The 23,185-nt window shown below is 39.2% G+C and overlaps 1 protein-coding gene and 1 non-coding gene across 2 annotated transcripts in view; both read left to right on the top strand.

Annotated features, from left to right (window-relative positions):
* The window catches only part of LOC118856634 (histone H3-like), a 191,429-nt gene that overhangs the window by 25,586 nt on the left and 142,658 nt on the right, over positions 1 to 23,185 (top strand). The gene's annotated exons all lie outside the window — the stretch shown is intronic.
* Positions 21,489 to 21,570, top strand: TRNAS-AGA. The gene has a single exon. It is a non-coding gene; the product is annotated as a tRNA-Ser (tRNA).

Below are 23,185 nucleotides of genomic sequence, written 5' to 3' on the forward strand. Positions count from 1 at the left end.
GGATAGGGCTTGGGGTCAGGAAATTTGGTTTGGAATCCTTGCTGGACATAGTCCTAGTTGGGCCACTAAACTGGAATCTCAATTTCCTCCTCCTATAAAATAGGAATAATGATAGACACATGGAGGAAATTTTTTTTTTTAAGGACCATGGATGTGAGCTTTTTTTATTATTACTCACAAGTGGAACTTCATTGTTTCTAGAGTAAGCATTGGCTGATTGACTGGATCTTTATGAAGTCTTCCCACTTCCGACTCATGCTGGCACTTAAAAGAGGTTTTGGCTGAGCAAACAATATGTGGCCTCAAGGGCCTCAGGTTGCCATGGTTACTCCTCTGGGTAATACTGCAGCTGTTCCCTGCTGCAGAGTATGGCCCTTTATTTCTTTTCCTAGAGTGTTTTCCTGTCTTTTCATTGAATCCTAGAATGTCAGAGCTGGAAGCGACCTTATAACTTATTGTAGTCCAACTCGTGCATTTTATAGATGAGGAAACTGTCCCAGAGAGGACACACGGCTAACAAGTAGCAGTAACGCTGGCATCCTGTACAGTGTACACTATACTATATAATAGATTTTATCTAGAACAGCAACACTATACTTTTCTCCAAAAGAGAGAGATCTTTTGGCTTCTGAAGCTTTGGATAATTAAAGAAATAATGAACAACTTAACTATGCTACGGAAATCACCTGCCATTGCCTGTGCTCTGGCGGGAATTAATGGCAAGGAGGATGAAAAATGATGATAGTGATGATAGAAAATAATTTAGTAGGACATTCTCCACAAAACAAGCCTATAAGATATTGGCCAAGCAACACTGGAAGTGATCTGAGAAAACAGATAGGAAAAAAGTTTGAGGGACTTGTCTAGGATAAGAATGCCTCTCCCTAGCTGTCAGGATCCCCATGCCAAGACAACCCTTCTCTTTTTTACCCCTATTAGGAGACCCCCTGTTTTCCAGAGCTAAGGCCCAGCAAGCAAGCTGTGCCCTGGACTTAGCATAACAACACTCCTTTGCACTCACCCTCTGGATGAAGTCAGCCACAGCAAAATCCCAGAATTGTTTCACACCAGCACCGGGTGGTTCCCGAGAACCTGTAGGCCACCTGAGATCCTGCTATGAATCAAACTTGTCTCACTGCTGTTACCCCTCTTTGTCAGGGATACAGTTCACTCTCTAGACACTAGTATATATATTGAGATTTGTCCACACTAAAGTGGTTCTCCTCAGTATCAGAGGAAGCCCCAGCACATGAATCTTGTTTCCCTCCTCCAATGGAATAAAGAAAGCTTTTTGCTTATGACTATTGTTAGCTTTTTGGTTTTATTTTTTTTTTTTTCAGAATTAACTGTGTTTGTGATAACCCGTGTAAACTCATTGGCATTTTCAGAGTTAACAGTGGTAGGCATAACCTCTGTGACTCTTTGGTCATTTGTTTTCAGAGCTGACATAGCTCTACCACCAAGTAATGAGTTGTGTGACCTTGGGTAAGTCTCTTAATGTCTCTTGACCTCCTTCCCTCACATTTAAAATGGAGTGTTTGGGTAGCTCTAAGGCCCTTATGATAGACATGTATTTCCATGTCATAAAATATATGTATTTTTATCCCACTGTGAAATAAAACAGCTTTTGTTTAGTGCTTTTGGTCATGCTTATGTATTGGGAGCAGTGGGGAGGTGGCAGCAAGGGAATATTTTCAGACTGATCACCTTCAAAACCTCAAATTTACTTATTGATACTGGAATCCAGAAAAAAAAAAACCGTCAACTTTGTCTATGACTGGATAATTGCATTTAAAAAACTTTTCTGTTTCAAGATAGTGGAACAGATGCTCCTTATTCCTAGGAAATCATAGTTGGCTGACTGTGATTCTTTGTTCCTTTTACATGTATCATGCTGGAAGTAGGGAAGAAGGAGGCACATGAATCCTGTTATTAGAAAGTAGTAGTGTGTCCCAAGAAAAGTAAAAAGTGTGAATTTATCTAGGAGGCTTCCTACTGTACAGATTTGAACATCCTCCCAATTGAATAATTCAATAATTCAACATTAGGCTGTGAAGGCAATTTTAAAATAATCTTGAGAGCTTGAAAGAACACAAGAAGAAAAAAAAAATCTTTTTTTTTTTTTTTTTTGGTATTAGGAATGAGCAAGGTGGTGCAGTGGAAAAGCAACAACATCTAAATTTGGAGTCAGAGGACCTGGGTTCCAATCATGGCTTTTATGTTACTTGGGAAAAGTCACATCATCTTTCTGGGCCTTAGTTTCCTCATCTGTAAAATAAAGGAATTGTACCAGATGATTATAATAGCCAGGATTTATATAGTAGCTTTATAAAAAGTGCTCTACAGATATTACAAATCATTTTATCCTGGCAACAACCCTACTAGGTAGATGCTGTTAGTCTATTGATTTAAGGAAACTGAGGCTGAGAGAAGTTAAGTGACTTGCCCAGGGTCCTATAAATAGTAATTATCTGAGGCCAAATTTGAACTCAGATCTTCTCAACTTCAGGTGTTTCATCCACCTATCTGCCACTAGGTAAATGCTAAGGTCTCTTGCATTTCAGAATCTACAGTATCTGTGTATGTCAAATTCAAACAAACAAAAAAGGGAAACAGGTTCTCAGGCCATGGGAGAATAGAGGGAACTCTGAAAATACCCCTTAAGTTGTCTTATTAGCTTTTGGCTTTTAGGAGCATTAGGATTACTTGTTGAACAACAGGTTGCTAAGGCAACAGTCTTTGACAGCTATTTACTGTTAGTAAAATCCTCTGTTGTGCTTGAGTGGAACTTTATTATGAAATCTAATTGTAGTTTCCTAAATCTGTAAACTTAAATTCCATTCCTATAAAGATTTGGTCTTAGTCACCATTTTTGGCTAATACTATTCCCGATATTCTATGGCATGTTTTTGCCTTTTTCCTCTCTTCTATAAACCTGTAACCAAAAGCCTGGGCAACTTTAATAAGATTAAAGGACATGGGACTATGACTGTGTTTCCTTGATGGGTATGAATCATAGATTGAGTGCTATCAGGGATGATTTGCTTGGGTCAGGTTTTGGTAGATCTGAGCTTTATCCCAGGACTCAGGCCTACACAAGCAGACAGCTGGATCTGTGAGAGGTTCAACAATACCCAGACAGAACTGAACAAAGACTAGAGATTAAGACCAGAGACCTCTGCATCTAATTCCTGTAAGTGTAGCATGTACAGCCCCCCAGTAGAATCACACTTACCTTGAGCCTCAGAGACAGCAGCTATTTAGAAGCAGTAAAAGAGGCTCTAAACCTAAAAGATGACAGTAGCTGGTAGCAATGGTGGGATGGTAAGAGTTCTTGTACCCTGACTTTCTGGAATGGCCATGAAGAGACTGTGTCAAAATCCGTCTGCTCCAGAGATGGCAGCTAAAGAAAGGAAAAATGAGTGGCTCTGGAGAGGAGGAAAGCAATGGTGGCAGTAGCTGAGCAGGGGTAGAGTGGTGAGATGTATTAAAATGGGCTCAGGGCTGCTCATCCACCTTTGGTGTCCACTTGTTACTCAAATCTCACCTGTGACTCTAAGGAACAGTAGCATGCCCAGTACCCACACCTTCATAAAACTGCCTCAGCAGATAGGCTAAACCAGGTTGAGAGTAACCAACAGGCCTCAAACCCATCAGTGAGTTAGGGGGATGTCTACCCCAAGCATGCAAAGACTTTTCCTGGCTGAATGGGTAGATGAAAACAGTTTTTTCCAACAGCCATGAAGGCAACTAGAACAGGTACTATGGAGGGCTTAGAGCTTGGTCAGGCATCAAAGATGCCAAGGTCATTCACTGCATCCCAAGTCATCACTAGTCATCCTGAATTTTGTCCTGCCATTGTACTTTGATGACAGTGGAAGAGAGAGTGAGGCCTATGACTGTGCAACTCTGCCTCACTTAAATCTAATTCATGGGCAAGTCCAGAGATCACTTGTCCTTTTGAGTAATTGTGGAGTTTGTTGAGAAGGTCTTATAATGTCTTAGGCCTCAATTCAATCAGTATGTCATCTTCAACAGAAATATTGCAGTGGCCTGAAGGATAGGGCTAGTATGGACCACAGTGGCCTATGAGATTTGATTTTGACCAACTATCTTTTGTGAACCAATCTTGCATTCCTGGTGTAAACGCAACCAGGCCATAGTATGTAATCTTTCTAATATGTTGTCTTAACCTACTTGCTAATATTTTATTTAAAATATTCATGTCAACATTCATTAGGGTTCTTGGTCTATAGTTTTCTTTCTCTAGTTTATCTATTCCTGGTTTAGATAGTAAGACTATATTTGTGTCATAAAAAGTGTTTGGAAGGGTATCTTCTTTTCTTATTGCAATCAATTTATCTAATATGGGAAAATATTTTTTGTGATAGAATTCATTTGTGAATCTGTATGGTCCTGGAGTTTTTTCTTTGGAAGCCCATTTGTGACTTGTTTAATTTATTTTCTGATACTGGATTATTTAAATAGTCTATTTCTTCAGCTGTTTATCTGGCATTTTATATTTTTGTAAGTATTCATCCATTTCCTTTCATTTCTCAGTTTTATTTGCATAAAACTGGGCAAAATGGTTTCTGATAATTTCTTTTACTTCCTCCTCAATTTTAGTGAGTACTTTTTCATTTTTATATGAAATTTTGTTTTCCTCTCAATTAAAAAAAATCAGATAGGCCAAGAATTTCCCTATTACGTTAGTTTTAAAAACTTCCTACTTTTATTTATCAGTTCAATGATCTTTTGTCTTCATTTTTTCTTAATCTCACCTTTAATTTTCAGATATATGGAACATAATTTGAGCATTTTACAATACTGATCATCTGCTCCTCCTGGATATGCTTTTCTTATTGAGGTTTCATACCACCCAGATACAGTTTCTGTGAGGCAGAAGAAGTAGGCCAGGAAGAACAACTGTGTTTATCAATTTATGGTCTGGTAAACATTCTCTTTGCTGCCATGGCCGGCAGGTGGCAATATTGACCTACACAAATATGGACTGAATTGGAAAAGTATGAATTGCTCATTTGCAGACAGAGCCAACATAAGTATGCTATGAGAAATGATGAAGGGGATAGTTTCAGAGGAATCTCAGAAGATGTGTAGGAACTTATACAAAGTGAAGTGAGCAGAACCAGGAGATCGTTGTTTTATTAGACTGTGGATTTTTTTTATGACAATCATATGCACCTTTTTAAGCCCCATATTGCTTCACAGTGCAATCTTATTCTCCTCCCTACTCACATGGAAGACAGACTTGGAAGAGAAGGTTCACTTACACAATTGGCTTATCTCACAACCTCTTCTCACCAAAGAGGCTAGGTAGTATAATGGATAGAATGCTGGGCCTGGAGTTCAAATCTTCACCTAGACAGACACTTACCAGCTATATGACCCTTGGTAAGTCACCTTCTTTTTATCTGTCTCAATTTCCTCAACTGTAACATGGGAATAAAATAATAATATCTACCTCATAGCGCTGTTGTGAAGATCAGAGAAGAAAATATTTGTAAAGCAGTTATGACAGTGCCCAGCATGCAGTAGGTGCTTAATAAATACTTGTTTACTTCTCCTTCCTGTTTTGAACTGTCTTGGATTTAAGGCTTAAACTTTCCTGGAGTGGTCAAACAGCCATGGGCAATCCTCCTTCCCTAGACAGGTTTACAAGCCATTGAAGATAATGGACAGGTTGAGGATGACCAACAGGCCTCAAACCTGGCAGTGAGTTAGGGGGATGGCTACCCCAACAGTGAAAACTTTCCCTGGCCAAATGGGTGAATGAGAACAAATTCTTCCAATGGCTATGAAGGCAGCTGAAGCAAGAACTGAGTAGCATTTAGAGCTTGGTCAGGCATCAAAGACTGTATCCCAGACTATCATCAACCATCTTGACTTTTGTCTTACCACTGGACTTTGATGACTCTGGAAGAGAGAGTGAGGCTGATGACTTTGAGCAGCTCTGCCTCACTGAAATCCAATTCACATGCAAGTCAAGAACACTACCCCATGATTGCCAAATGAAGGACAAAAAGACAGAAGGACAAAGAATGAAGGACAAACAACAGCTACAAGCCATGGAGAAGGGCAAAAGCAACTACCGGGGAGGTAGTCTAGAAGATAATATAGTAGTGGTCGGACTACATACTGGCATGATTGTGCATGATGATAAACTGAGAAAGGCATAGAGTCTATAGTATGGTCAATACCCCTAGAATGAATTGACAAAAAAGTTAATCCATTTATATAGGATAGGGTATGGTATCCACCCATTCCCTCTTCCCTATTGAAAATTCTCCCTGGACTATAGGGAAATAGAAGAATGAATGATAGGCTAGGTAAACAAGAATTCACAAAAATGAAACAGTCTTTTTTAAAGGGTTTTTTATAAAGAGTTGATGGACATTTATATTTGGTGGGATGAAATAAACATGAGTTAAATTAAAACTAATTTAAATTATACAATGCAACAGCTAACTCACCATTCAGATTTTATGAGTAGGCATTAGATACCCACTAAGAAATCATTTGCATGGTTTCATTTACATGTAAATTTACATTTGATGGAATTATCTCACTCTAATATGTAGCATTCTAGAAACACTGCCACTATTTCGGAATAGAAATAGAAACAACTACATAGCATTTATATATCATTGTTCCTATGACAGCCAATGCACAAAAGGAACCATTCATAATTGACAGGTATTTTATGTAAAACCACAAATACTATTACCCACCTTCTACCTATTAGGAAATAAAAGTTCAAAGAATTGGTGTGACATGCTTAGAGTCACACAGCTAGTCGATATTATCACCAAGATTCAAACATGAATTTTCTTGCTCTAATACCCATTTTCTTATAAATATTTCACACATTCCTCAAGAATTAGAAAAAGTGCAGTGAGTAGAGCATCGGCTCTGGAGTCAGGAGGACCTGAGTTCAAATGTGATCTCAGACGCTTGACACACTAGCTGTGTGACCTTGGGCAAGTCACTTAACCTCAATTGCCCTGCCTTCCCCCCTGCAAAAAAAAAAAAAGAATTAGAAAAAGTCCTATATCAGTACTAAGTAGATCCACTACAAATTTACATACTCTAATTTCAACAGAGCCCTCACCGGAGCAAAGCAATCCTTTAATCTTCCCTAATATGTGCGTCCTCAGATTGGTTCCTCTATAATTCCCCTTCCCCCACTAATCTTTAATCTTTCCCTTTAAACAGATCCTTTCCCTGGTACCTACAAAACCTTGCCAAGTCCTGTACAGCAAAAGACAGAAACAAACAAACAAAAATTCTCATTGAAATGTAATTCTACTAAGTATGGTCTTGTGTCTCTCCACCCTTTCTCATACAAATTCCTTTAAAAAGATGTCTACGGTCATTGTGTCAATTTTATCTCTCCTTGTTCTTTTCTTAACTCTCTGAATTCTGGCTTCTGACCTAGTCATTTAATTGGAACTCTACCTCCAAAGTTATCAGCAATGGCCTAATTGCCATATTAACTGGGCTTTTCTGAGTCTTCATCTTCCTGGACTTCTCTACTGAGAATGACAATGTTGACTACCCTCTCATCCTGGGTACTGCCTTCTCTCTGGGTTTTTGGGACACAAAGGTTGGATTCAGTCTAAGGGCCACATTGAGGACCTAGAAGGCTACATGTGACCTTGAGGCTGCAAGTTCCCCACCTCTGTCCTGACCAGTCTGACCTCTCTTGTGCAGCCTTCATTCATTCATCACTCATGTCATGCCCACTGACTCCATGTGTTCCTCAAGACTCTGTCCTAGGCCTTCATCTCTTTTCATTTTAAAACCTTTTTTCTTGGGACCTTATTGACTACCATGTGTTCAATGATCATCTTTATGCAAGTGATTCTCAGATCCTTACATTCATATGTCCAAAAAATAATTCATTTTCTTCTTTCCTTAGCCAGGGACGTGTTGGTAAATTTTAAACAACAAACTCTCAAAAAAAAAAAAAAAAGAAAAGAAAGAAAGAAAGAAAGAAAAGAAGTATAGGAATATGTGGGATATTTGACCCTGACCAAATAATACTAATAAGGAGCCATCTCAAGGTGAGAACAGAAATAGAATTTTATTCAATTCTCATGAGAATAGGGCATCCTCTGCCAGAACAGAACCAGCAAGGGGAGGCCCAGAGACAAGGAACAAAGCACCAATATTATACCTCTTGCAAGAGAACCCCCCTACCCACCTCTGACCCTTCTCACCATTGGCTGGGAGGTGGGCTTACAATCTGAGCTTGAAAAGCTAGACAAAGAACCAGGAAATCAAGGCACAGAGACTCCAATTCCCATTCCCTTACAAGTGAGGTGACATCTATAAATTTGAAGGAGAATAGGATAAGGGGAGGGGGAGGCCCTCTCCATTCTTTACAGTAAAGGAAAGTGGTCACAGTGACCCTATTCTTACTGAGCAAAATCTTTAAACCAGAACCAGAAGAAAGAACCAAAAGATTCAGGTAAAAAAAAAAAGAAACTTTCCCAGAGGCTGCTGAGTAATCAGACTCTCACAGCCTCAGAATTTTCCACTTCCCTATTTGCCTATTTCTTGATTTTTAAGCATTTCTAAGTATAGATATGAATAGACATAGATATATATTTATACATATATATTCCCTGTGAAGTCTTCACATTTTATTTATCTCACACAGGAAGAAAGAAAAAAAGAATAAAAGGAAGAAAAGTACCTGATACACTTATAAGTTTAATCTATATTATTACTGCTTTTTCCATGACTTAGGTTTAGACAGTAAACAAAACAATACATTGAGACTTGATATGAATAATTTACTGATTTCTGAGATTTTAATGCTCATACTAAAAATTTAAGAATTGACTCACAAGCCAATATGAGCAGGTTCCATCACATCCCTGCCCCTAGCCCTGAAGCCCATCTTTTTTTTTTTTAGTCTCACTCTTCAAGGAAAGCTGGTTCAATCTTAAGCTCAGCATTTCAAAAAAAAATATTTTAGACTCAAGGGCCAGAACACAAATACAGAACAGAGAAAAGGAACAAAACATATAAACAAATACAAAGTAAGAAAGGGGGAAAAAAGCATGTCATGTACATAGCAGAAAGTAAGATAGGATTCAAAATATTCAAGAAAGCCTATATGATAAATAATACATATTGTGTTGAGAATTGTCCATATTTTCTTTGCTTCCTTGTGAATTTTCTTTTGTTCTCTGCTGTGCACTTTTTTACTTTGTTCTTTTTATTTTTCCTCCCCCCACCGCACCCCTGAAGGCTATGATAAAGTTTGGATATGTTTCTCTATAGCTATAGATATATAGATACACATATACATATATACACACATAAATAGACATATACTTTCCCAAACATACTCTACATCTGATCTTTGTTTTTATATTTGTGCATATCTCTTGTTTCCTATCCCTCCTGACTCCTCTACTTTATTTCTACCAACTACCTTGCCCTCCTATTACTTGCTGTAACCAGAATGGCCTTTGTTTTCTTTGAATGACTCAGCTTACCTCATTGAGCCTCTGGACACTGTGGCTTGCTCTTCTGGGGCAGGAAGCCCAAAGAGCATTCCAGAAAGCAGACAACTTCCTGTGTGATGAGTCATGGGGCTGGCTGAGGGGAGGTGTTAGCTCCAGAACCTGGTCTACACTAGGGGGAGGGGCCAAGTCAAGAACCAATCGGCCCTGGTCATTCAGGTGGCGCTTGATGATGTCAAAAACTCTATAAGAGGGGAGAGGACAGCTTGAAGATCCCTCTTTCCTTTTCCAATTGGTGTGGGAAGCAGTGGCAAGCAAGCGTGACTCTGGGCCAGCCCTTGCTCTCAGGCCGAGCCCAGATGTTGGTAACTGTGAATTGTATTGGGTCTGTCTGTTGATATTTGTAACTTGTTTATACTTTGGTTTTGAGGTTCGGGGTGCTGGTTTGTTTTCCCCTGAACTAAATGAATGTTTTGAACCTCAGGGTGCTGGCTTTTTTCCCCTGAAGTAAGTCAATGAATCTGTATTTGGTATATCTCTTGATGCTTGTCTGTATGCTCCTCTGAACTAACTGAATGTTAACTGAATGCTAGTGTTTTCCCCTGAACTAAATGAATGTTGTCTGTATGCTAACTGGATGCTGGATTAAAGTAAGCTGGTCAACCCCTTCACTGTGCTTTCCTTGTTTAAGCAGATAAAAAGAACCTGTGCTTTCCCGGCGTCCTGGCAGCCTCCTGGGTCCCGGCTGTGGGGGAGGGATCTTAAGCCCCCACCAAAGCTGCTAGCTGGGTTGTTAAAACACTTGCCTACCCCCCTCTAAGGATCGCTGCCCTATCTTCCCATTCCCATAAATCTAAACACCGTTCTATACCCCCTTTTACCTATTCCCTCATCCTTCCCTCTAAAACCCCCTCCCTTGTCCTCTCCCCCCTCTCTATACCCCTACCGTTTCATCTCTTCTAAATTTAGAAGACTTTTATACTCTTCTAAATATATATGTATTGTTCCCTCTTATAACCATTCCCAATTAAAGTAGGTTATCAGAACTACCAGTCCTCCTCCATCTAATTGCTCTGTATCTTTTCTTCCTCTTGCACCTCTTTTGTATAAAATAGTTACTCTTTTTAGCTGTTTCTAAATAGTTTTACTTTTAAAATTCATATTATAGTCAGGTTTACCCCCCTCTTTCTTATGAGCTCACCAATTAGTAATAAGACTTAGACATACATTTTACATTTTATGTTATATAAAAGGTAAACAGTCTGTCCTTATGAATCCCTTATAGTCAGTCTTTGGTATGTACCTTATGTTTCTCTTGGTTCTTGTATGTCAAATCTTCTTTTAAGTCCTGGATTTTTTTTTAACAAGGTCTTGAAAGTCTGACAAATTATCAAATGTCCATTTTTTTTTTCATTCAAGAAAATATTTAAATTTGCAGGGTATGATATTTTTGGCCAGAGCCATAGGTCTTTTGCTCTTTGATATATGTGTGTGTGTGTGTGTGTGTGTTCCAAAACCTGTGGTCCTTTAATGTCTCTGCTGCTAGGTGTTGTGCAAGCTCAGCATTTTAGAGGTGTCCTTAAGGGACTGAGGATATATTCCTCTAATTCTACTGGATCAAGCCCGAATTCTGGGTTCCCTCCACTGTTAGCTGCTTGCGATTAGCCTTAGTTCCATTTAACCAATTAACATCAATTAACTTTGACAAAGGTATATTCACTTTGATGGCTTAGCAAGAACAGAAGTAAAAACACTCCCCTCCCAAAACCTGGAGGGCACAGTTTTTACCTGGACTACCTCAGTCCCTGAGGAGAATGGGCTGAAACTTAATGCAGTTTTGGACTAGCATATTTTTTACCAAGTTAGCATCCAAATGTAGTGGTTCAAAGGAGGCATCACTGCTGGATGAGCCTTTGTCTCTACTACCAGTGGGCTGGGCCCAAAAAGTTGGTCCTTATCACTCAGGCTTCAAATCCTGCTTGGCTAAAATGCTAACTCCACTTCATAACCTTGAGTAGTGACTCACTCTTCTGATCTTTCAAAACTCACATCATCATAGTGATGAGGTCAGAGTTGGGAGAGCTTGGTTCAAACGTGAAAGAATTCACTTAGACCATCTCTGTAGCCACTGGGAGCTTTATTGATGCAAAAGCAGCAGGCCTGAGATTTAGCAAGGAGCTAAACAAAGGCCCTGATATGGAAAAACAAACAGACGTATATAGACAGAAAGCTATACAGCCTGTAGGATGATGATATAATTTTTAGGGTTTCTTATGAAGGTTTTAGGGACAGGAAAAGTACAAACAAGGTGAAGAAAGTGGTTGCTTGAAAAATAAGGAAAAATTGTCATGACACAGGTTAAGGAAGATGAATGACAGGATAGGGAACACGGGATGAGGGGGACAAAAGCAATTCTTTTGGTACAAGTTCCACGGTTTTTTCAAGATAAGGGGGAAAGGGCATTAAGATACTCTCAAGTTACAGATGGACTACAGAATGGGCCTCAAACCCCTTCAGAGAGCCTGGGAAAGTGACCCTTTCTAATCCTTAGGGCACCGTTCATATCCACATCATTACTCTACAATCTCTACCCAAAATGAAAGAATGAGGCAAAGTACTGAGGCCCATATTCATGGGTTACATGTCAGCCACAGATAAGGAGGTCCCAAAGCTTCTCTCCTCAAAGCATTGTCTCTTATCAGAATGAAAGAAGTCAAACCCAGAGAAAAAGGATACATTTGACTAATACCTTTTGAAATGCACCCCTAGTTCTTGCTACTCAGCATATCTAAGAAATTCTTATTCACCATGTAATTATCAGGCTGAAACCAGTTACAGAATATCTATGCAAGATCCAAAATCCGTATGGTAAATGCATCAGCTGAGAACTCTTCACATGTTTGTATACATTGGGCTTCTTGACCAGTGCCCCATTGCACTCGTCATGCACTCTCAGGTTCAGACTGGCTCACAGTGAAAGGGGGGGTGAGGCATCTATTACATATTTTACAACTGTCAAACACATCACCATCCTTCCAAGCTGTTTGGTGTTATCTTCAGCTCCTCAGTTTAATCACACATATCCAGCCTGAGTTGGACAGTGAAGACCTCTCATAAAATCTAAACCTCAGCCTTTCTGTCAATTGAGTGGGATAAATAAAAGTGAAGACTTTTCAGCATGGCTCAGGGCTTCTGATTGACAGCTAGGCCTAAGTTTCAAGTTATTAAAAAATCACCTGACCTGTAGGACCTGTAGGAATCTGAAACTTAGAGCAGCCTGACCTCCCTCAGCATGAGCCTCGCCAAATAAGGATAAAAGTGTTCTTAATAGTTGGTATTGGCTAAATTAGCGTTTCCTTGTTCCTTGTACCTGGGATAGTAGATTTCCGCTTAGACTGTGAGCCTGAATCAACGAGAGTAAAAAGGTCAGTGGTGGGTGGGGGTTGTTTGCATTAGGGTATATAGGTGGGTTCTGTTCTCTGGGCATTGCCTCTCCCTACCACTTGTTTATCAGTTTGGAGACCACCCTTTCCCACTGGATTGTAATAAAATTCATTTTTACTTTCTACTTGAGAAGACTCTGAGTTTAGTTTTGGGTGAAGTTGCTGTCCCACACAAACCCATTGTCAGATCTTGTCATTTTGATCTCAACAACATCTCTTGATGTCTTCTCATCTCCATTCACATAATCACCATCACCTCTTTTTTTTTTAACCTGGTTTACTGCAATAGCCTTCTATTTGCTCTCCAAGACTCAAGCATCCTTCTGGACTAGTCCATCCTCCATATAGTTGCCAAAATGATTTTCCTAAAGGTAAGGTCTGATTGCGTTACCTTTGCTATTCAACAGACCCCAGTATCTCTATATTGCCTTGATGATTGTGGAAAATATTATACTATTTTATATCATTTTCTAATTTCAACCAGACCCAGAGCCAGAATTAATGAGTAACTGGATGAAGATCCAGGACCTGGGCTTCTTTGTTCTCTCTAAAAGTTTGCTCAGGCAATACCCTTACCTCTGTCAACAAGGCCAGATCATTAAGGACATTACCCTAACCCCAAGAGAGATTACCTTGCTTAATATTCTACAGGTATATACTGTGTTATGGAATGTAATGAGACACAGAGATGCTGGGCTGTAGTTTCAACTGACTTTTGTCCATTAAGGAAAATCCTCTTCTTGTATCATGGTTAAACATACATGGGGGTCATAAAAAATGAGGTAATACAGGCTTGCTAGCTCTGCTAAAATAACGTATATAAGTTTTCTCATTGCTTTGTTCAGGCAGCCAGAGTTTATACTCTGACTCCTTGTACGTACAAGTAAGCTAGCTCCGCTATGCTTTAAGGGAAAATAATAAACAACATGGATTTTTCTATCGCCTAGCTCTGTTGTTTCCTTCAACCAAATTTTCAGGTTTAACAGTTATGGTGCCATGACTCGGATGGAAATGGTGGAAACGGGACAATGCAGCCCAACCTTGCCAACGCTTTTGGGCACCATAGGATTAATTTTTCCTGAAATTTTGGCCTTGACAAGGTGGGGTAAGTTGTCTCTCTTCCCAGCTTCCAAAAGGAACTCCCACAAAATTGGTTGAAGTCTGAAATTCCCTTTAAGCTAGCTCTGGGGGCAGGGATCAGATCTGCAGGCAAACGCACATAGATCCCCTGGAAACACTGATCTAGAAAATTAACTATGGATCAGTCAAAAACTAGAATTAGAAGTCCAACCGTTCCTCCACTCCCTTCCTTCCTTCCCTCGGAGGCCCTGATCCTGGGGAGAAAAACTGCACTTTGCTTTTTCCCTCCCCTTCTGCCTCCCAGGAAAGGCTCTTATCCAGAGGGAGGTAACTCTGTTCTGTTTCCTCCATCTTCCCTTTCCCCCTTCCTAAGGGATAGGATATGGAGAGTCAGAAAAATCAGGAACGCCAAGGCTTCCCCAAAGACTACAGGGGTGCTAATAGCTAACTCATGAAAGCTTCTAATTCTCTGTTGTTTAAACTCTGAGCTCAGTCTGTATTTGTTCTGTATTTGTTTTGTTAATTGTCTGTTAACTGTCTGTGTGAGAGCATGTGCTGTGAAATGTCTATACTGGGTAAAATCTGAAATGCGGGTAGCCAGAGAATTCTAAGGCTGCAGTTAGGGAAACAGAGACTCTATTTCCTTTTTCAATGTCTGGCCTGGCCAATCAGACTTGAAGAAAAAAATAGAGCTGAAACATTTTAGCATATTCTGGGATTTAATCATTAAAGGTTTGGAAACTGGTTAGTTGGAATTTTGGGAGAGAACTCCTGAGACTATAAAATTCCTCCAGGAGCTCACTCTTGCTAAAACACCCTCCCAATGCTGATCACTTAGGTGAAGTTTACCTGAGTTACAATCATTGAAATCTTTCACCATTGTCTTATCTCTGACTGAGCCAGAGCTACAGTAAAAGTCAAAGCAGCTAAAACAAACTCCTTTCCTCCCAGATCAGATTAGGAGAAGATAATGCAGGAGAACTGTAGGGAAAACTTAAATCATCCTTCCCCACCTGGCAAAAGGAGGAGAAGGACAGAATTTCACAGACTGACAGTATTCTGACAGTCCTGTACCCCTGGGTACCTTTGTAGCCCATCCTTTTTGGCAAAGTTTGGAATTGTCACCCAGGTCCTATGCATTCTGCCCACTCTGTCCCTAGCAGCTGCAAACTGCCCTAGGCTCAGTAACTTCTGCAGTTGTGGGGGAAGGGTGAGGTAGATGGATTTGGACTTTCTGACTCCCAGAATTGTCACCACTGGGATACTAGCTTCTGCTCTAGGTAACTTCTCTAGGTAACTTTACACTTCTTGTTCCAATTGCAAAACTGTATTTTAATCTCTGTTTGACCTGTTTCCTGATTTGTAAAGGGAAAATAATAATGATGGTTGTTATGGGATCAAAATGGTAATGATTGTAAAATGCGTAACATAAAGTCTGGTATATGATAGATACAACATTATTATTATCTCTCTCTGATTTAATGTAACTGTTAACTTTTGAAGTGGTTTTTAAATACCAAAAGTAATAAGCTGAATAATTTCTATATGTGGTAATCTGGAAATGCAATAGATGTCATCTGAAAATTATTGTTTCTGTATTTCTAAACTTGCATTGTGTTCCCAAAATTCTCTTAGATTGTGGAATTTGAGAAGACCATTGTTTGGTAAGAAATTATATTATAGCAATTTTAATCTGATTTTGATATATGTGAATTGGGTTTCCAAAGGGATGTGATAAAATTTGGAACTGTTATATGTGGTTATAACAAGTAAATAATTAATAATACTGATATTTAACCATGAGAACAGACTTTCTGTGTGAAAAAGTTTTCTGTTATGAGAATATATCTGGTGATTTAAGGTTATAGTTTCAAATAATGATATGAAATATTCTCTGTGCAAGGAGATTTAGAAATGTCTTCACCTAAATTGATAAAAGGGTTGTTTCAAGTTTTAAAATGCATAATTATGTTTAGGGCACTGTTACATTTCTAAAGTGTGTAATTTGACAAACAGATGTATCAGCAATATTGAAAATGTGGTAATCTTTTACAATGCAGAGAGTATTGGGCCTTAGAAATTAAAATGTTACCACTAGTGGTTAGGAATCAGATTTGATTTGCTTATCCAACTCAGTTATGATCACTAGATTGGTAATTAATTGGAATCTGTTTCAAGTTTTAAGTACATGATAATTGCTTGTGGTGTACTTATTTCTAAATTTGTTATAATATACAAATTGGTTAACATCGCATTACCTGTGCTGTTAGAGAATAATTTGTCTTATAATCTGGATGTTGTTAGATTAAGAATTGTAGTTAATTAAGAAATTGAGGGTTTTAACTGAAACAAGAACTTTTGAAGCCATCTAGTCATGAATTCTTATCAATCTTGTGTGGTTTTCTGTGTAGAGGAATTCTTATGGAAAAAGCTTTTTTAAAGTCCTGGTAAACCTTATTATTGTGATAAGGCTAATTAATTGGGTATGTAATTTATAGAAACTAAATGTGCTCCCTTAATAACACTTTTTGATTAAGGAACTTTGTAATATCTAGGAATTCTGGGCAATATTTGAGAATGAGGACATTTGGCACCAACTTAGTTAATGAATTTCAGCATTTAAGGGTTAATTTGCTTTAAGGAAAAAGAAGGAGATGTCTTTCATTTTAAAAATATATATTTATATATGTTAATCTGGAGGTTTATGGACTAATTGGTGATGGCACTTTGGGAATATGAATGAATCCCAATGTTTAAAGGTTATTTTGCTTTAAGAAGGAAGAGGGAGGGGCAACAATTACTGGGATTTGAGTTTTTACTGAAAAGAAAGAACAGTAGGGGTCAGAAGCCTAAAAAAAAACAAAACCTGGCTTTTTAAAGTCAGCAAAAGTGATGCGTTTTTAGGATAAGATTGGGTTTCGAGGAGGATGTAGGTCTTAAGGATACAGTTCTTATTAGTGAAGCTTGCCTTCTGATGGAAAAGAACCCACCCTCAGGGGGAGATGAGATGGCAGATCTCTCTAATAAGTGTTCCTTTCTTTTAGAATGAGTTATCACGAAAAACAAATCCCCTTTTTTGTGTGTGTGTCTTTGTGTGTTTAAGAAGCTGGAATGGGATTCCAGTATACATAGTTATGACAATGAAAGTACTAACTTATGAGTTGTTTTGTCTTATGGCTGAAATGAAGGCTGAGTAATGGGTTTGAAAGATTTGGAAAGGTAAATTAAGGTTGAGGGAAAATAGGAAAGGCAGATAAGAAAGTTTAGGGACAAATGGAAGTTAGCTAAGCTTCTCCTGTCCCAAGGGAATACTAGTTTCAAATGGTTTAAGTTAAGTCGAGAGTCTGAGAAAGTATTTTAGAAGACAGAAAAGTTATGTAGCTTGATTTGATAATTATTAGCTCAATGAAATTTGGGACAGTCGTATCTGAAGGATATTTATTTGCTATTTAAGATTTCATGGGACTACAATTTAATATTGTTTTAAGCTCTGATTACAGGTATAGGTCACGTGAAGCCAGTATGGCAGGTGTTACAGACTGAGAATTCTGAAAGGTGGATATCTATGCCTGGGAGAAAGTCTTGAAGACGACCTTGGACACAACCTAGGTAGGATCTTCCTGACTCTATTTCCCAATTCTGCTATTTCCTTTCTGAAAAGGAAAACCTCCACCTGGTTACTCCTAAACCCTGCTTTCAGCACCTGGTGACTATAAGATTGGCTATCAGTTATGACTCATGCCTGGAATCAAACAGAGCTAAGGAAGTTCTTTCCTTCTGTTAAGATATATGAAATTGTCCCTCTTTCCTTTCATAGCAAATTTATGTTATCAAGAAGTTTTGTAAGCACAATGCTAAATCTATTAGGTGATAGATGAATATTGGAATATCTCTGAGTTATTATAACAGGGTACAGGAATGAATAGCTTACAATTTTAACCTATGTTCATGACCAAACAAAGATTAGAAGGATATAGAGATAACATCCTCCAAAAGGAGGAAATGATTAGACACAGTAATAAGGCAAAGATGTAATGTGATAAATGTCTAATTAAATAGGATAGCAAATTTTGAGAAAAAGCAATAGGATCAAATTGATTCCTCTAAGAATTATATACAGATGTATATGATTGGCTCCAAAATTTATCAGTCATGGAAATTCAAGCTAATAAGTGTGTTTTGGTAATAAGATCTTAAATTTGGATTTTTGCACAAGGAAATTGTATAAGATACTGTTACTTTGTGAAATTATATCTCCTTTATTAAAGTATCTCTCTGATAATTTTAAAAGGAAGTTGAATTCAATTTATGGTTAGACCTTTATATTTTAAAGGATTCTCATACCAGGTACAAAATTTAGGTAAGGACAGAAACAGTAGATGATATATGAACTGAAATACTCTGAAGTTAAAAGAAGGAGAGTCAAATTTAAGTGATTGTACTAAGTTATATTAAGTTAGAATTGTCTGAGAATTTCTAGATCTGAACCAGAGAAGCAGAATTCTCTTTTACTATCTAGGGACCAGATAACTACAATCAGGCATCTGGGATTCAAGAAAAAAGTGCCACTTTAAATGGATATTGGAAAAATGTAACGGGGATACTGAACCATTTATTGTATTTGTTTGAACTTAGCCTTGCGTGGCTGGGACCTATGTTGTGCTGTTTTTCTCTCAATTATCAAATCATATGTGTTCTGGGAGCTCCTGTCGGATCTAATTACTTCTATAGCTGCCAACATGTGGATATGGACTCCTTGATCCTTCTATCACATCTGATGATTGCCCGTGCTCCTAAGTGGACATCTGAGCCCATAGGACACCTTGCCCTCCGGTTTCAAAGAGACTGAAGGGGACAGCATCAGACGCCGGCAACCTTCCCAAGAGCCCGGACCAGAAACTGAACGAAGAACTGCTCTTTCCCTTTCTGAGTCTGTTGCGTTCCCAAGACTGTTTACTTGTACCTTTGGTGTCTTTAGCTTATTTTACTTAGGTGCTCCAGTTTCCCCATTATGCTCCCTACTGATCCCCCTTGCAACTTGCTCCCCCTGCTTGTTTACAAGTAGTTTATAATTACTGTGCATCTCTGGGGATGTCCAAACACATAAAGAGGAAAAAAAAACCTGAATCCACCTAGATAAGGATTTTTACAACTTTACCCCTGGGGAAGATAGAGGTTTTTCCATACCTTAATTGGTCTTCAGGTGAAGCTTTCAGCTTACCTTTGACCAAAAGGAGGAAATGTGGAAAATATTATACTATTTTATATCATTTTCTAATTTCAACCAGACCCAGAGCCAGAATTAATGAGTAACTGGATGAAGATCCAGGACCTGGGCTTCTTTATTCTCTCTAAAAGTTTGCTCAGGCAATACCCTTACCTCTGTCAACAAGGCCAGATCATTAAGGACATTACCCTAACCCCAAGAGAGATTACCTTGCTTAATATTCTACAGGTATATACTGTGTTATGGAATGTAATGAGACACAGAGACGCTGGGCTGTAGTTTCACCTGACTTTTGTCAACATCCTTTACAACTCTATTCCATTAAGGAAAATCCTCTTCTTGTATCATGGTTAAACATACATGGGGGTCATAAAAAATGAGGTAATACAGGCTTGCTAGCTCTGCTAAAATAACGTATATAAGTTTTCTCATTGCTTTGTTCAGGCAGCCAGAGTTATACTCTGACTCCTTGTACGTACAAGTAAGCTAGCTCCTCTATGCTTTAAGGGAAAATAATAAACAACATGGATTTTTCTATCACCTAGCTCTGTTGTTTCCTTCAATCAAATTTTCAGGTTTAACATGATGAAATAGTAACATCTCTTTTTGAACTTTAATTCAATCCTTCCCTACCTTTCCAATCTTCTTATACTTTATTCCCCTCCTTAAACTTTGTGATTAAGCTACACTGCCCTCTTTGTTCTCCCCTGCACAGGCACTGTCTCCAGTCTACATCTCCAGGGGTCCACCATCCCTGGTTTTCTTCAAGTTGATCCATTTCAAATATCACCTTCTTCATGAAGCCTTTCCTGGTCCTAACAGCTGTTGCTATACCCTCTCCCCAAACTCCCATGGGCTGCTCAAAAAATCCCTGCCAAGACCCCTTCCTTATGACATAGAGTAACATACATAGAGTCCATCAGTCAGTAAACATATATTAAGTGATTACTTATGTACAAGGCATTGGGTTAAGCTCTGGGGATGTAAAAAAGGCCTTTCCCCTCCCTCCAACATCCCCTTCTCAGACTGTATGTATGTTCTATATACTGAGTTATTTAATGTTGTTAAACATGTTGTTTCTCCTAAATTCCTTCAGGGTAGAAAGTCTTTTGGCTCTTCCTTCCTTCCTCCCTCCCTCCCTACCTCCCCCCGTCTCTCTGTCTCTCTCCTTTCTCTCTGTCTCTGTCTCTCTCGGTCTCTGTCTGTCTGTCTCTCTCTCTCTCTCTCATCTTTCCCAGGGCTTAGCCCAGTACCTGGCGTCTAGTGCTCAATGAACGCTAGTTGACTGACTGGCCGGCTGACACAGGGGCCAGAAGTGGCCTCTACACATCTTAACCTTTGTCACAGGGAATATAAGAAGGTTCCTTTCCTTTCTCTTACAGGAGCGAGGTATTACGTTTGTTCGGAACATTGCATACAATGACAGACTTTTTCAATATGTTGATTAGTTTTGAGAATCTTTTTGTTATTTATTTTTTATTAGGAATGAGAAATTAGAAAATGTAGGTGATATAACTTAAGATACATAAATAACGAGTATTTTTTTTTAAGATGGCATAAGGCAGAAGAGCGACAGTGAATTCAATTCAACTCACCAAGCATCTATTAAGAGTACGTATTGGCCAGATACTGGGAGGTGCTGGGAGTACGAGGAAGGACAAAGCCCCAGCCTTCAAAGAGCTTATGTTTTATTGACTCAGTATAAGAATTTTGTTCGAGAAAACCTCGAGCTGATTCCTCCGGTGAAACGCGCTAGCCAAGGACGAATTTTCCGAGGAATTGTAGTTTCCAGCCGGGTCTTTGCAGCTGGCCTACACTGAGTGCGGGAGCTGGAGGGGCAGCGGGCGCGTCTAGTTTCTATCTCCGGAGCTACAGTCCCCAGACGTTCCAAACAGCCTGGGCTGGAATTCCATCCTCTCTGCTTGGATCTTTCTGTCTTCACTGCAGCCAAGTGTGCGCCTAAGGGTCCGATGCCAATCGTTTCTTCCCTTTTGTTTCACATTTGTCCAGGCATAGTCTTCTATGAGAGAAGGTCGTAAATGTTAAAAAAGGTCATCCTCGGGGTTGGAGTGTCTGGTCCTCACCCTTTCGTAGGGTTGATTCATTTTTTTCCCCCAGCAATCTTTGTCGCTGTGATGCAATAGCGAATTTCACAACAAAGCTAAATAACGTCGGCAGAGAAACATCATTTTGCAATCTGTATATGACGATATATGAAAACTGGGTAACCGCTCTTAAAGAGTAGTCGTGGCCGAGTGGTTAAGGCGATGGACTAGAAATCCATTGGGGTCTCCCCGCGCAGGTTCGAATCCTGCCGACTACGAATGGTTGTTGTTTTTCTCACCGAGTTCGAATTCTGACAAATTTCCGTTTATTATCTTTGAGAGGATCGAACTTGAAGGATCCTTTTTCTCTTTCATGAGCATCACTTGTTCTTGGTATATTAAATTATTGGAACAAACAGCACTGTGAAAAACAGGATGGGCCGTGGCAAGAATACCGGCTTAGGTGTCAGGCGCGTGGATTCCAAACTCTTAGACACTGTGGCAGTATAGATAGGACACTTACCTTTCCTGAAGATAAAACCCCAAGTATACATCTTGTTTTTCTATCAAATGGGGGAAATGATATATCATTTGCAAGATTGACCCTAGTATCAAGAATACATCCCCATACCTCCACCTCTTATAATCTCTAGCTCCCATCAAAGCTCAAAGACCACTTCCTACATGAGACCTTTCCTCATGCCCTTTCTGCTAGAGCCTACCCTTGAATTACTTTGAATTTACTAAGTACATATTTGTATCTACTTAAGGTCTACATGTTTGTTTCTTTTCCTTTGATAGAATGTAAACTTCTGGAAGGCAAGCGTTTCATTTTTTCCCCTTTGTATCCCCAGAGTTTGTAACAAAGTAGGCGCTTTAATAAACCATTGTGAATTGGTGGAAGGTCTCCGAACACTCCGTAAATGAGTTTGATCTTCATTTTATAGTCAATAGTCACAGAAGATGTTTGAGCAGAGACGTGACAGGATCAGATCTAAGCAGAAAAGAGATGTTAGGAATGGTAGATTGGAAGAGGAACTAGAGGGAGGAAGGCTTGTTAGGACTAAGGAAATAATACAGGCAATTAACTGCTAATGAGGGCCTGCATCCTGACAGTGTCAGTACACATATAAAAAAAAAAGAGAATTTATGTGAGAAGTGTTTCCCAGGTGGAATCCACCAGACTTGGTCAATGGGTGAATATAGGAAATAAAGAATAATCAAGAGGCATATATGTCTTCTCCTCCTCCTCCTTCTCCTCTTTTTTTTTTTTAAACAAAGGAAGGCTGTGGGAATGATGCTACCATAAATAAAAAGAGACATCAGGAGAAGAAGCAGGGAAAGATTCTGGATTTGTTGAATGTGTTAAATCTGATTTCTTTGTGGGATTTCAAAATGCTGATGTTCTGTTGGCAGTTGGAAATGCAGATCTGGAGCCTAGAGAGAGAAGGGGTGAGTCATGAATTATCTGAATAGATTTAGATTGAAGCCATCTTAGTGACTGAGAGATTGTAAAGGAGACCAAGAATATACCTAACTCCCATATTTCTTCAATTCCACAACCTTTTCTAGGCCATGAGACCTTCTTCAATACTGGCTGTCTTTCAAGATAAAAAGGTTTTTTTTTTCTTCCTACCTTTTCAGTCTTCTTACATATCACTCCCCACTAAGAACTCTATGACCCAACCAAAGTGACCTCCTTGCCATTCCTCATGGAGGATATTCCATCTCCCAATGATGAGGGCCCAGTCTCTGGGAACCCCCTTGAACCTGGAATGCAGTCTCTGGGAGCCCCCTTGAACTGTCCTTGAATCTTCCAACTGGATCTGGCCTTCCCCTAAGGCCGCAAGCCTCACATTATGATTAGGCCCAAATCTCTACCTAGCCTTGCCC

The sequence above is a fragment of the Trichosurus vulpecula genome, chromosome 7, assembly GCF_011100635.1.
Source record: "Trichosurus vulpecula isolate mTriVul1 chromosome 7, mTriVul1.pri, whole genome shotgun sequence".
Lineage (NCBI taxonomy): Eukaryota > Metazoa > Chordata > Mammalia > Diprotodontia > Phalangeridae > Trichosurus > Trichosurus vulpecula.